The sequence below is a fragment of the Camellia sinensis genome, chromosome 11 (assembly GCF_055761805.1).
Source record: "Camellia sinensis isolate YWXY chromosome 11, ASM5576180v1, whole genome shotgun sequence".
NCBI lineage: Eukaryota > Viridiplantae > Streptophyta > Magnoliopsida > Ericales > Theaceae > Camellia > Camellia sinensis.
Genome location: NC_138971.1, coordinates 28,544,575 through 28,558,053, shown reverse-complemented (window position 1 = coordinate 28,558,053; position 13,479 = coordinate 28,544,575).

The window sequence follows — 13,479 nt, the reverse complement described above, 5'->3', positions numbered from 1 at the left end:
GGGTTCCTGTTAGTATCTGAATACCCTACTTGGTTGGCCAACTTAGTTCTAGTGCCGAAGAAGGATGGCAGAATTCAGGTGTGTGTGCACTTCAGGGATTTGAATAAAGCCAGTACAAAGGACGACTTTCCTCTGCCGCATATCGACGAATTGGTGGACTTCACTGCGGGGCATGCGCTGCTCTCATTTATGGATAGGTTTTCGGGCTACAACCAGATTTTGATGGCACCCGAAGACAAGGAGAAGACTACTTTCACTACCCCGTGGGGGACTTACTGTTATAAGGTGATGTCGTTCGATTTGAAGAATGCTGGGGCTATGTATCAACGGGCTGTGACCACTATTTTGCACGATACGATCCATAAAGAGGTTGAGGTGTACGTGGACGACATGATTGTCAAGCCCAAGGAAAGAGAGGGCCACTACACCGCCTTGAAGAAATGTTTCCAACGGATCAGAGAGTATCAGTTGCGACTGAATCCTCATAAATGTACTTTTGGTGTTACAGCAAGGAAAATGCTAGGGTTCTTGATTACACAAAGGGGCATTGAGGTCGATCCTTCCAAGATTAAGGCCATCTTGGAAATGCTACCACCAAGGATTGAAAAGGAGGTGCGAGGCTTTCTGAGTAAAGTGTAATTCATAAGACGGTTTATTACAAAATTAACCATGACTTGTGAACCACTTTTTGGTCTCCTGAAGGAAAGAAGTTCCAATGGGATGACTGATGCCAAGTTGCTTTCAAACAGATCAAGCAGTATCTACAGAACCCACCCGTGTTGTCACCGCCGGAGCCGGGGAAACTGTTGATATAACCGACACGACAATGGGCTGCATGCTGGCACATGAGTCTGAGGACAAAGTGAAGAAGGCTATTTATTACCTGAGCAAGAAGATGTTGGAATATGAGACCTGTTACACTCCGCTTAAGAAGGCTTGTTTGGCCTTGGTATGGGCTACCAGGAAGTTGAGGCACTACCTGTTAGCTCACTCCGTAATACTGGTTTCGAGATTAGATCCCATCAAATATCTCTTTGAGAAACTAGCACTTATAGGTAGGCTAGCCCGTTGGTTACTTCTTCTCTCCGAATTCGATTTAAAGTACATGACTCGTAAGTCTGTGAAAGGGAGAGCAGTAGCGGAGTTCCTAGACGATCACCTAGTGGAAGGGGATGAAGCAGTAGAGTATCTGTTCCCAGATGAGGCCATTCTGTAAGGCGAAGAAGAAATTTGGACTATGTACTTTGACGGAGCATCTAATCAACATGGGTACGGGATAGGGGTGTTGCTGATAGCACTCGACAATTCCCACATACCCTTAGCTTTCAAACTCCGGTTCAAGGTATCAAACAATGAGGCAGAGTATGAGGCATGTATCGCTGGCTTAGAAGCCGCCCTGGAACTAGGGGCAAAACGATTGGATGTCATCGGGGACTCGAACCTTGTCGTATCTCAAGCAAAAGGAGACTGGAAGGTGAATGAAGAAAGGATGAAATCTACCACCAAACTCTAGACGTTCAAATTCCCAGGTTTGAGAAATTAACCTTTACCCATCTGTTAAGAGAAAGGAACAAGTTTGCAGACGTTTTATGAACTCTATCTTCTATGATAGACATCCCTTTGGGAGTCCAGATGCGTCCAATCATCATTAAACATAGGTATGTGCCGGCCTACGAACTGATTGCCGCCATAGATGAAGCACAAGATCAAAACCCCTGGTACTTTGACATCTGGAACTTCTTGGAAAATGAAGCTTATCCGATAGGGGCAAATGGCAAAGATAAGAGGGCTTCGAAGAATGGCTGCTCAGTTCACCATCTGTGGGGGTAAATTGTACAAAAGGGGCCATTTGGGAATGCATAAACTGTGTGCCGATGCTGAAGAATCGAGGCGCTTGATGGAGGCCATCCACGGAGGAGAGTGCGGAGCGCACATGAGTGGGGTAATGCTAGCCCGGACGATTCTCAGACAGGGTTACTTCTGGTCAACCATGGAGGAGGATTGTATCGATTTCATTCGACGATGCCACAAATGTTAGATCCATGCAAATCGCATGAACATTCTGCCGTCGAAACTGTACAACATGACTTCACCGAGGCCATTTTCAGTCTAGGGGATTGATGTAATGGGGGCAGTCACTCCGAAGGGGTCGAACGGGCATGAGTACATCTTGGTGGCGATAGACTACTTTACAAAGTGGGTTGAGGCCCAATCCTATGCGGTGCTGAAGGCGTCACATGTAGCTAAGTTCATCAGGAATAACATTATCTACTGGTATGGGGTCCCGAATGAGATCATCTCGGACAATGGTTCCCACTTCAAGAAGGAAGTGATAGACTTGTTGGATAAATACAATGTGGTTTTTCATAAGTCATATACATATAGGCCGCAAACCAACGGAGCAGTTGAGGCCGCCAACAAGAACATCAAGCACATTCTGCAGAAGATGGTGGAAACATCCAGGGACTGGCCAGATAAGCTACCATTTGCTCTCTGGGGCTACCAGACATCAATTCGAACATCTACTGGGGCAACTCCGTATTCCTTGCTTAGGGGATGGAGGCTGTCCTGTTGATCGAAGTTGAGGTTCCATCATTGCGGGTTATGGCTGAGTGCCAGATAGCAGAAGCAGATTGGTGGTAGAGCTGGTTTGAAGAACTCATGTTGTTCGACGAAAGAAGGCTGAAAGCACTGTACCACATTCAAGGTTATCAACGCAAAATTGCCAAGGCTTTTTACAAGAAAGTTAAGTCCAGGAATTTGAAAGAAGGAAATTTGGTGCTCAAAGACAACCGTGCTCCCATCCATGACCCTAGGGGCAAGTTCAGACCCAATTGGACTGGCCCTTACATCATCAAGTCAATCTGGTCGGGTGGAGCTGTCATTTTGATGGATTTAGATGGCCTTGAATTCTCTCAGCCGATCAACATGGACAAGTTGAAGAAATACTATCCCTGAGTGGCTCGCTAGGTTGAAAACCCGAAAGGGTGACCTAGGCAAAATTTATAGCACAAAAATTTAAATAAGAAAAACTGAGCTTGCAAGGTTGAAAACCTAAAAAGTCGGCCTTGGAAAAAGTTAGAGTGCAAAAAGAGAGCGTCAAAACTCGAGTGAACCCTCACCGAACTACGTAAGGCTTGATTCCCATCTTTAGGATACGTAGGAAACTTCATTCTGAAGTCCAGCCATAAACACCTACAAATCAACTTTGTCCATGTGATTGCTTTGGCTATCTTTGTCTTTTCTGCATCCAAGAGTTCGGTTGTGAGCTACAGTGCAGTGCTATTCAGACAAGGGGTAACTTTCCAGTTGCTGGATCTGGGGTTATACATCTCAGTGATAGATCTCAGGCATGTCCAGTTGCGATCTATATCGAAAATGATTTTGAAAAGTTCTAATAAAAGTTGATTTTGTTCAAATTAATCATTTTACAACTTAGACCATTTTTGGACCAAAATTGAAAATTTTTAGTACCCACAACCTTCAATTTCATTGATTTCAAATACAGAGCTCTACGACTCTTGATACAAATTGAAGTTGCTTTTATTACATTCAAAAAGAAAACTTGAAAGTACTGATTAAAGCAATAAACTTGGGGCATAGTCAAGTCAAGTATTCCTGTGCCCCCTCCTAGAGCTTGTGGAAGCTTCGGATGCTAAAGTAGGCCCAGTTTGCACCTCCTCATCAAGCCAAGCCACGCACTTGTCAGAAAGGATGCAACTGAAATGGGAGAGGGGGCTATAAGCTCTCTCGTCCTCCATGCAATAGGGTACCGAGCTAGATGTGAGCCTTTGATCTGATATGAAACCAGGTATTCCACTCCCTCTTCCGAGGGGGTTTGGTCGTGCCCGAACTGACGCCGGAACCAGAATGGGAAGTAGAACACACAGTGTGTCAGGCACATCAGCTAGATCCCAGACTGACAAGACATACTGTAACTCATCTCCAACAGATTACGCCAAGGGCAGTGCCAAGTAATGTGATCCGCAGATAGGCTGTACATCCATTCGACCACCATCCCTCATCTGGGGCATCAACTAGTCATTGACGGAAGAAATAGCCGCGCGCTGAATATGCTGGGCATAAGCCCACTACTTTCAATTTATCCATGAGCCATATCTGGGGAGGGATGAAAAACAAGAGAGATTAAAGAATAGAGAGGTGTACGTGAAGAGAAAAGTGAGAAATGGTTTTGAGAGAAAAACAGTGCCTGAGGGCCGAGTGATGTGAGAAATACACATATTAGAAGGGTGGAAAACATTACCTACAGCAGTAGTGGACTTCCTGTGAATTTGGTTGTCTCCCGGCGATGGAAGGCATCCAAAGCCATCAAGGTCTCGGCTAGTGTCATGCCAATGTAGCCCTTGCCCTCTTTTAAGCCTTGGGCAACCTCAATCAGACGGACGCTAGACCCTCCAAAGCTAAGGGCAAGCAAGAAATAAGACAACATACACAAATAGAGGGCATGTTGCTGAAAACTCTACCAAAGATGGTCACCGCGGTCACCGGCGTCAGAAAATTGATGAATCAAGCTCAGAATATCCAACTTCCCGTTGCGAATCAGCGATCGAGCATCGTGCATAGTAAGCCCACACATCCGTCCTAAAGCTTGGATGTGGCCGAAACGGAATTGGGGCAACATTTCCTCGTCACGTCGGGATTCCATTAAGGCTTGGAAATCTTCAAAAGTGGGGCGTATCTCTTGACCCCAAAGCTAAAAACGTAAGTTACCGAATTCCAAAACCTAGCCGCGGCATGGTGCGGCGAAGTGTGAATAGTGCATTTACCCCGAAACCCTGAAAATTCAGCTTTTTCAAGCCATCCAAAGCTGCGAGCCAATCGGAGAGTTTTTAGGTAACAAATGGTTCCATTTGGGGCAAAAATGGAGCTAAAATGAAAGAGTCACGAAGCTGTAACTTTTATAGAAGATAAGGTAGTGAGTGGAGGCCAAGTGGCAGCATTTTGGAAGTTCTGAAACTTACTGGCCGACCGGCCAATTTAAATAGCCGACTGGCCAGTTTAAGTAGCTGACCGGCCACTTTACTGGCTGATAGTGAGAATAAGTGGCCAGCAGAAATAAAAAATGGCTGATAGCCTCTTTCTGTCCCTAGCAAATAGTTTTGGGTCTTCCCGTGTTTTGAGGATACTGAAAGCTTGTGTTTGGTTCCACTTTGGATGCATTCTGCTGCGGCTTTGTTGAGTCATGCTCAAGTCTATTTATTGAGTTGTCGCATATGCTTATCGAGTTGTTGCAATTTGCTTATCGAGTTGTATCTATCTTGATTATTGAGTTGTTGTTTTGTTAATTGAGTTGTTGCAGTATTTGTTCTTTGAGTTGCCTTATTTTGTTTGTTTTGTTTGGGTTGGTTCACTACCTGACTAAGCAATTGTCAAGGCAATGTTCAATTCTTTCCATCAAAATCCCATTTTTGTGTAAAGTGGTGCGATGCAATGCATAGAATGTAAAATGTAACACTTTTGGATAAAAAAAAAGTTATTTTCATTCCATCATGGATTCTTTTTATAGAAGTACAAGTTTTAAGAAAATAAAACTGCCTAAGGCTGTACAATGTGCTAAAAGTACTAGTAAAAAGAAAACAAAACAAAAAGCATCTGAATCGGTGCCACCTAGCTCGGGATTGAGAGGCTCTCTTCATCCTCTTCGTCGGCTGAGCAGACTCTGTGCCACCGTATGAATTAGCGCCACTATCCGAATCTGAGTCGGAACCTGAACCGGAACCAGAGCCGTCTCTGCTCCCATCCTCGGAGCCCTCCTTGGCATCATCACCACCCTCAGAACCTGAGCCGGTGCCATCGTCTCCGCCCTCGAACGACTCTGACTGAGGACTTGCTGGCTCCTCGTCCTCCTTGAACCCCTCGTCGTCGTCACGCCTAGCAAGGTCCTGACGTCTCCCTCGGCCGCATGCTGGAGCCTCTCTGTCTCTCCCTGCTGCTTTAGGAGGCTCTGTTGGTCCTGTCTGTAAAGGTGTAATTTGAAAAGGCAGTTTGAATATATCAGCTACAGTATGTGTATCATATGGAAGTATGATGTGCAAAGAGAATACATGCAGAAGGCAGATACATTATGCGAATGCAATGTGTTGGATGCGATCTATACATGAAGTGTATCAGGGCAATGTGGAAAATGCTCAGTTGAGATGTCAGTGTCAGTGTATCAGAAGAAATATGATAATCACAATACAGGAAAACTAAAGAGTTACAGGAATACCGTGGGAGAGAAGCATCATCTCCCTCCTCAAGACCATACCCTCAAGTGCAGCCATCGCCTCGAGGAACCCCTCGACATATCCTATGGAGGGTTGCAGATGCAAGTTGAAACAATCAGTGAATGAATGAATAAGAATCCGAGTGCAACTGAAATGCATAAAAGCTGTAAAGTATGCCGGTGGTGAGTCAGGTGTCCTGACATATCTCTGATTTGGCAACGGAGGCTCAAGAGGAATCTAATAAGGTACCCCACCATACCGATACCTTGTTAGCTCAGTCAGGGGATCTAGCCATCCAACTCACTGCCTAGTAGAGGGCATCCCTCTAGTCTCACCCCTCGGTGCCCAAGCCCTGCTCGTCGAGGGGGCATCTATTGCCCGAGCCCTACTCGTCAAAGGAATATTTGCAGCCTGAGTCCTACTAGATGAAGCGATATCAGCTATCCTCCCCATCGGAGCACGGGCACCTACCAATGAAGGCAAGAGGTATGCCTGGGTGTAAGTCGCATAGTCTCCTGGTCCGGTGTACCGATCCGCATCCATGCCTCGTATGACGCCAGTAAGCTCCTGAGGGGACAGGCTCTCTGTTGCTCGCATAGATGGCAGAGGAGACATAGGAACTGACTATAGCGGCGAGCCCAATGTCTGATGCATGAAGCGCTCACCTAAGAACCAGGCTTGGCCCACTGGCCCCTCGAACACGATCCGATATCGGTAGGCGCCCCGAGCTCCAGCAAAGTGAAAGTGAGCAAACTCTGGCATCACCGCCTAGGGCTACCATGTGATCTGCAGATAGCAAGTGCGTAGACTGATAAGTTGCCATTTGATATACAAAGCGAATCGAAGATGAAAGCAGAAAAAACTGTGAGTTTTGGGTAACCTCTGCCGTCCTCACTGTGTCAAAGTACTGGCGCAAGTATGGGAGGGTCTCCCGGGCCCTCGGCAGCATCAGCCATCGTATCAGCATGAGTAGGGTACCTCATTTGGTGTCTTAACCTCCGGCTCAGGAGCGAGAGCTGGGAAATAAGCGCATACCTATAACAGTGAAAATCAAGAGGGTGGCAGTGAGAATACAGATAAACACAGATGATGTGGAAAGCAGAGTATCTGTGCGCAATGTCCAGAGAATACAGAATATGGAAAGTGCAGAAAGCAAAGTATGGCGCAGTGTATAAAAAGTGCAAGTGCAGAGCAAAGATTGAACCATACACATGCAGTGTACAGTGTGTAGTATACAGTGTACAGAAAATGCAAAGCAGAAGGCATGGCAGAAAATGTAAAACTGAAAAGCAAAGCATACCTCCCAGGCTCTCCAGTAGCCACCCAATATGTTCCCGCTCCTGCGGGAGGTCGAGCTCATATAGCAGCAAAGGGTAGCGAGGCCGACGCCCCTCCAATCATAGTGCCGCACTTGGAATAGATCCACTAAGGCAATCAGCAAGTATAACCCGACTGTGTTCCCCCTGTCGCCAAACAAGGTAGTGCCGAAGAGGAACATTAGGAAGCCCCGAGCGTACTGCTCTATCTCCTCGACCGTCGTAGGCTCTCTCCCTCTGAACTGGTCGGCAAACCAGGTATACCAGACCAAGCCTGATGATCGGAATATGGGTGATCGAAATATGGGTGGGTGTGCTCCCAGTAGATGAGTCCAAGCTGCCTTCCACTCGTCCATGTCAGAGTCATATGGGATCGGTTGGTCTCCCACCTCAAGGCCTGTCAGCATCGCGAAGTCATATGGGGTCGTGGTCATATCCCCCATGGTAAAGAAATGAAAGGAGTTGGTGGTGTCCCACCATCTCTCTACCAATGCGCCTAAGACGGTCCTGCTCGCAAAGAGACGCGAGAGCCCTGAGCAGAATAGGCCAAACCCCGCCTCATCGATGATCTGCTAGACGCCGTCAGGAAGCTCCAAATACCACTCCCTCACTGCAGTGGACTTGTACCCACGGGTGAAACGGGGGTCAACTTGTGTGAAAGAGCAAGAATACAATATGTATGTGTGTTCAGAGTGAGCAGATGAAATACAGTGCAAAAAATGCGAGCTATGCAAGAAATGTAAAGTACATCGCAGAAGCTGTAAGAATGCAGTGTGTACCTCAGAAGCGCCGTGGGATAGGTGAGACTCGGGCTCCCATAGTAAAAGATCTGCGGGTGCGCGCCGTGCAAATCTAGTGAAGTGGCGCACCGTGCTGAGTGGTAACACATGCACCTCGGGATGGTATGTCGCTGGGTCGAATGGTCGGACTCTCGGCGGCAATGGAATGTGCTCGAGCTCCTTCTCCCTCCTCAGAGAACCTCCATCATGAGGAATGTCGTCAGCCATCTGCAAAATGAGGCGAAAATGAGCAAAATGTGGCGAAAATGCAAAAAGTTAACAAAAAGTCAACTCTGAGGAAGAGAAAAAGTCAAAAAAATAAAAGCCCGGGAAAAAGGCACCAAATGCAAGACAAAGTTGAGCGAAACAAACCTCAAACGGTGAAAATGGAGGAAAAGGCTCCGAAAATAACTTTTGTTCGGTTCAAAACAAAGAGGATCGAAAGGTGTTCGCAAATCAACTTCGCGGGGGACATTGGAAAACACGTGTAAAGCCCGGATCTAAGAGGAAAAGGGGTCTAGGAAGGAAGAGGAGTGGATTTCGGCCTTGTATGTGTGAGCAAAAGTGTTTGGGAGTTGGGTTTTTAAAGCTCTCTATGCGAAAAGACAAAATTGTCCCGAAAATGCTAAACTGGCCGACCGGCGAGTTTTTGTAGCTGACCAGCCACTTAACTGGCTGGCAGATGTGGAAAGTGGCCGGCAATGCTTTATGGTGGCCGGTAGGTGCCTAGTATTCCCCCTGTGTGTTTTTAGACTGTTTTGAGCCCTCAATTCTCAAGAAAGTGCAAGAAAGGTCCACTTTTCAGCTCAAAATATCTCCGTGGAAGTTTCAACTCATGTCTTCGATGCGCGGCTCATCGTCAATTGGCATGAACAAGGTGTATCCTTTTAAAGTGCATTGTAACTCCTCCGAAAGGTAAACCGGAGGTCGCAACTGAATCAGTCCTTTTCAGACGTGCATTTCCTTATTCGATGTTTTGTATTAAACATGCTATTGATATTGCATTGAATAGCATCTTGTTGTCACTATGCACAAAATACGTATGCCGTGTCACATTGTATAAAACATACTCTTATGTTTGCATAACATATTTTGTATTGCATCGTGCATGCTCTCACATCGTATTGAATATATGCCTTTTGTTCGCATTGAACATGCTGACTAAGCTTGCATAGAACATGCATTCCTATTGTACTATACTTGTCAAAGTTTCTTCCTTGTGCAGGCACGATATTGTATGTATGGTTCATTCAAGGCTGGCACAGCCAGACAATATTGTGTGTACAGTTCATTCAGAAGGATTCCGGGTAAGATCATTCCTATCCTTTGAACACCTTGTTTCGGTTAGAAGCATTCGGGTACTCCTGATGCTTGCACCACACCATGCTTCGGTTAGAAACGTTCGGGTACGCCCAGTGTTTACGCCGCACCTTTGTTGGATAGAAACATTCGGGTACGCCTAATGTTTATACCGCCCCTTCTACGCCTGATGTTTATACCGCCCCTTCAGTTAGAAGTGTTTGGACCATGTGCCCGACGCTTATACCGCCTTGCAGGTTAGAGACATTAGGTCGTGTGCACGATGTCTGTACCACATTGCCCCTTTTGGTTAGAAGCGTTTGGGTTGTGTGTCCGGTGCTTATACCACCTCTTTGGTTAGAAGCATTTGGGGCTTGTGCCCGACGCTTATACCTTGTTTCGGTTGGAAGCACTTAGAGCGTGTGCTCGACGCTTATACTTTCCTTTGGTTGGAAGCATTCGGACTGTGTGCCCGACGCTTATACCACCCTGTTGGTTAGAAACATTGGAACGTGCTCTGATGTTTATACCATCCTTCGGTGGGTGCACTGCTGTCTCTTCCCTCTCGCGTGTGGCGCGTTAGGACACTTTGGTTAGATACATCTGGACTGATTCCAATGTTTATACCGCTCTTTACTTTGATTACATAATATTTGAATGTGTTTCACTTGTTATCATTGCTTCTTTCCCCGGGTGTGCCACGCGTTGTGATCTTGTTCGCCGTCTCGGGTGCACTCGACGGTTGTTGCTCTTTACCTTTCTTGCGTGAGGCGCAGTTATGATTTCATGATTTTCTTACATCCTTTCTACATGAAATGTGGTTTGGTTCACATTACTTGCTTATGTTTGAGTTTGCTGTAGCATTTCTTTGCATAGCATTTGCATTTGGATGCTTCATTATAGACTTCATTGCATGATCATAAGTTAAGTTTTGCATTGTGCGTGCCATTTGCATTTTGCCTCTGCCTGCGAGCGCATCTATATTGTTATCTTTCTTGTTTGTCTAAGTCTTCAGCCTTGTCAAAAGTGGGTCGTCTCTGGGCTTTGACATTCATTCCTGTCATTTCATGACTTTCAAGTTCTGTCAAAGAGGGGTAACTATAGACACCCCATTTTTGACCGACCTTAAGACTCAGACGTCATCGTTTGTGCGTGCGATGATTGCGCATGTTTGTGCTCATTTTGAATGCCTGAAGTTCTCGGCTGAGTGCCTTATCTTTAAGCCTATAAACCCTCTGTGTTTTGGCCTTGTTTTTAGGCCAGACCTTGGTGCCTCTTGCCTGGAGGGGAGAAAGGCCCTGTCGGCCACTTTTGGCTTTTGTCAGCCATTTTTTCCCCTTTCCAGCCACTTGAAGTGGCCGGTCAACTAGTAAAGTAGCTGACCGGCCAGTTGAAATGGCCGGCAGCCAATTTTCTACTTTTTTAGATATTTTGTGTGCCAGCTGTGCCAGCTGTTGCACACTGAGTGTACCCTCCATACACGTGTATGGATGGATTCAAACAAGCTTTTAGCTTGTCAAGCAAGCTTTTGCTTGCATTCTCTATATAAGGGGAGGTCCCTCCCCCTTTAGAGGGTTCAGAAAATTTAGAGACAGACACTGACTCTCTCTCTCTGGAGCTCTCTCTCCCTCTCTCTATATATATTGCTTGAAAGTGAGTTTTCTTTGCATTTTTGCACACAACCTCTTAGCCAAACATCACTACCTTGTTGCTGAGGTTCTTGAAGGTTTTGTTAGGGCTCAAAAAGCTGGTTTTACCTCAGAGTTGAAGTTGTTTCGCTACTGTGCTTCAAGGGTGAGCATTTACTCCTTTTAAGTTTGTGTTTGTACACTAGTTTGGGCCACCTTTGCATGCTATTTTGGCCTAGTTTTCAACTACAAAAACCTCTGTTTTTTAAGTGCTAAAAATGGTTGTTTGAGGTCCTTTTGGAGTTAGGGTGGTTCACCCTCATTTGTAGCTTTATTTGCTAAGTTTGGTGCCATTCTTTAAAGCTTATCAAACAACCTTGTTTTGGCCTTTTAACCACTGAAATACAGAGGAATTTCGGTGGTGCAAATGTGGTTTTGAGGTCCAAAATATGAGGGGGTGGCCATCCCTCTTCATCTCTTGTTTACATGTGTTGATGGCCTACAAAGTGAGCATGCTTTTCTACCCTTTTGAAGCTTGGTTTAAGCATGTTTTTGCTACTGATTTGCCATGTTATAACTCTGTTTTTGGCAGGTTTGGTCACCTCTTGCATGCTTCTTACACTTGTAGTGTAATCTTGCTTACTAGCCTAGCATGTGTGATGATTTAGCCTATCATTCTACGATGAGTTAGCTTAATTCCAGCATGCTTTTGGCTCTGATTTAGCATGCTTTGGACTCTGATTTAGCATACTTGAGGACTGTTTTGAGTGGTCTTGGCCTTTTGGGGATTGCTTTGTATAGCTATGGTAAAGTGCCTTAACTAGCTTTGAGTTTTAAGGCCTTTAGCATGCTTTGCTTGTGATGTTTGCATGATATGGAATCATTTAGCATATAATTTCAGTGCATATATTATTGTCATACTCTCACATATTCCACTCTTTCATAGCGCTTGAGAGTTGTGCCTTATGCCTTGTTTATGAGCCAACATATGAACATGCTTGTCTTGCCTTTTGTGCTTTAATTTCAGCATGGTTGGCCCACCGTTTTGGCATGGTGTAGCTCTGTTTCGGGCTGGTTTGATCATTTGAGCATTGCATTGCATGCTTCTATAGACATCCCATTTTTTACTGTCCTTAAGACTTGGATGTCATCGTTTGAACACTCGATGATCACCCATGCTCGTGTTCGTTTTGAGTTCCTGAAGGTCTCGGCTGCGCGCCTTGCCTCAGAACCTCTCAACTTGTCTGTTTTGTGCTTGCCTGTGAACCAAGGACTTGTGGTTTTGTTTTTGAGGAAAGGGGGGTGGCTTGTTGGCCAGCCCCACAACCCATCGGCCAGGCCCTGTGCCTATCGACCATGCCCTCTCTCCATCGGCCATAAGTGTTGGCTGGTGGGCACTCTTTTTGGCCGGTCGGCACACTTTTTGGTCGATCGGCCATTTTTTTGGCCGAGACCCCTTTTTCTGCTTTTGCAGATATTTTTCTTCTAACTGCTGCCAGCTGTTGGTCACTCGGTGTATCCTCCATACATGTGTATGGATGGATTCAAACAAGTCCTAGCTTGTTCAAGAAGCTTGAGACTTGGTTTTCTATAAGAAGGGAGGCCGCTCTCTCTTTCCAGAGGTTTTGAAAATTGATATATAAGATATATATCTCTCCCTATATTTCTTCCTCTCTCTATATTTGTGTGAGTTTATGCCTTAAAGTGTGTTTTGTCTTCACTTTTGCACTACAACACCTAGTAGAGCACCATGGCTTTGTTACTGAGGTACTAGAGGACCTTGTTTGGACCCTCAAAGTTTGTTTCTTTGGCTCAGAAGTTGCTTTTCTAAAGAGGTTCTTCAAGGGTCGGTCCCTTACCTCTTTAAGGCTTTGTTTTCATAGCTTATTTAGCCAACTTTGCATGCTTCTTTTGGCTTTGCTTTCAAGTGAAAAAAGTCTTGTTTTGAAGTGCTTAACATGTTTGTTTAAGGCCTCTTCGGTGTTGGGGGTGGTCTACTCCCTTGCATGCCTTATTTGCTAGGCTTTTAAGCCATCACTTGAGGCCTTTGTTTTAGCCTTTATTTGGCCTCTTCACCACTGAATTCCAGATGAATTTCAGTGGTGGAAAGTGTGTTTTGAGGCCTTAAATAGGAGGGGGTTATCCCCCCTCCTCTTCTCTTGTATGCTTGTGTTGATGGCTCACCAAGTTGGCTTGTTTTTGTACCTCTTTGTGGCTCCATTTCAGCATG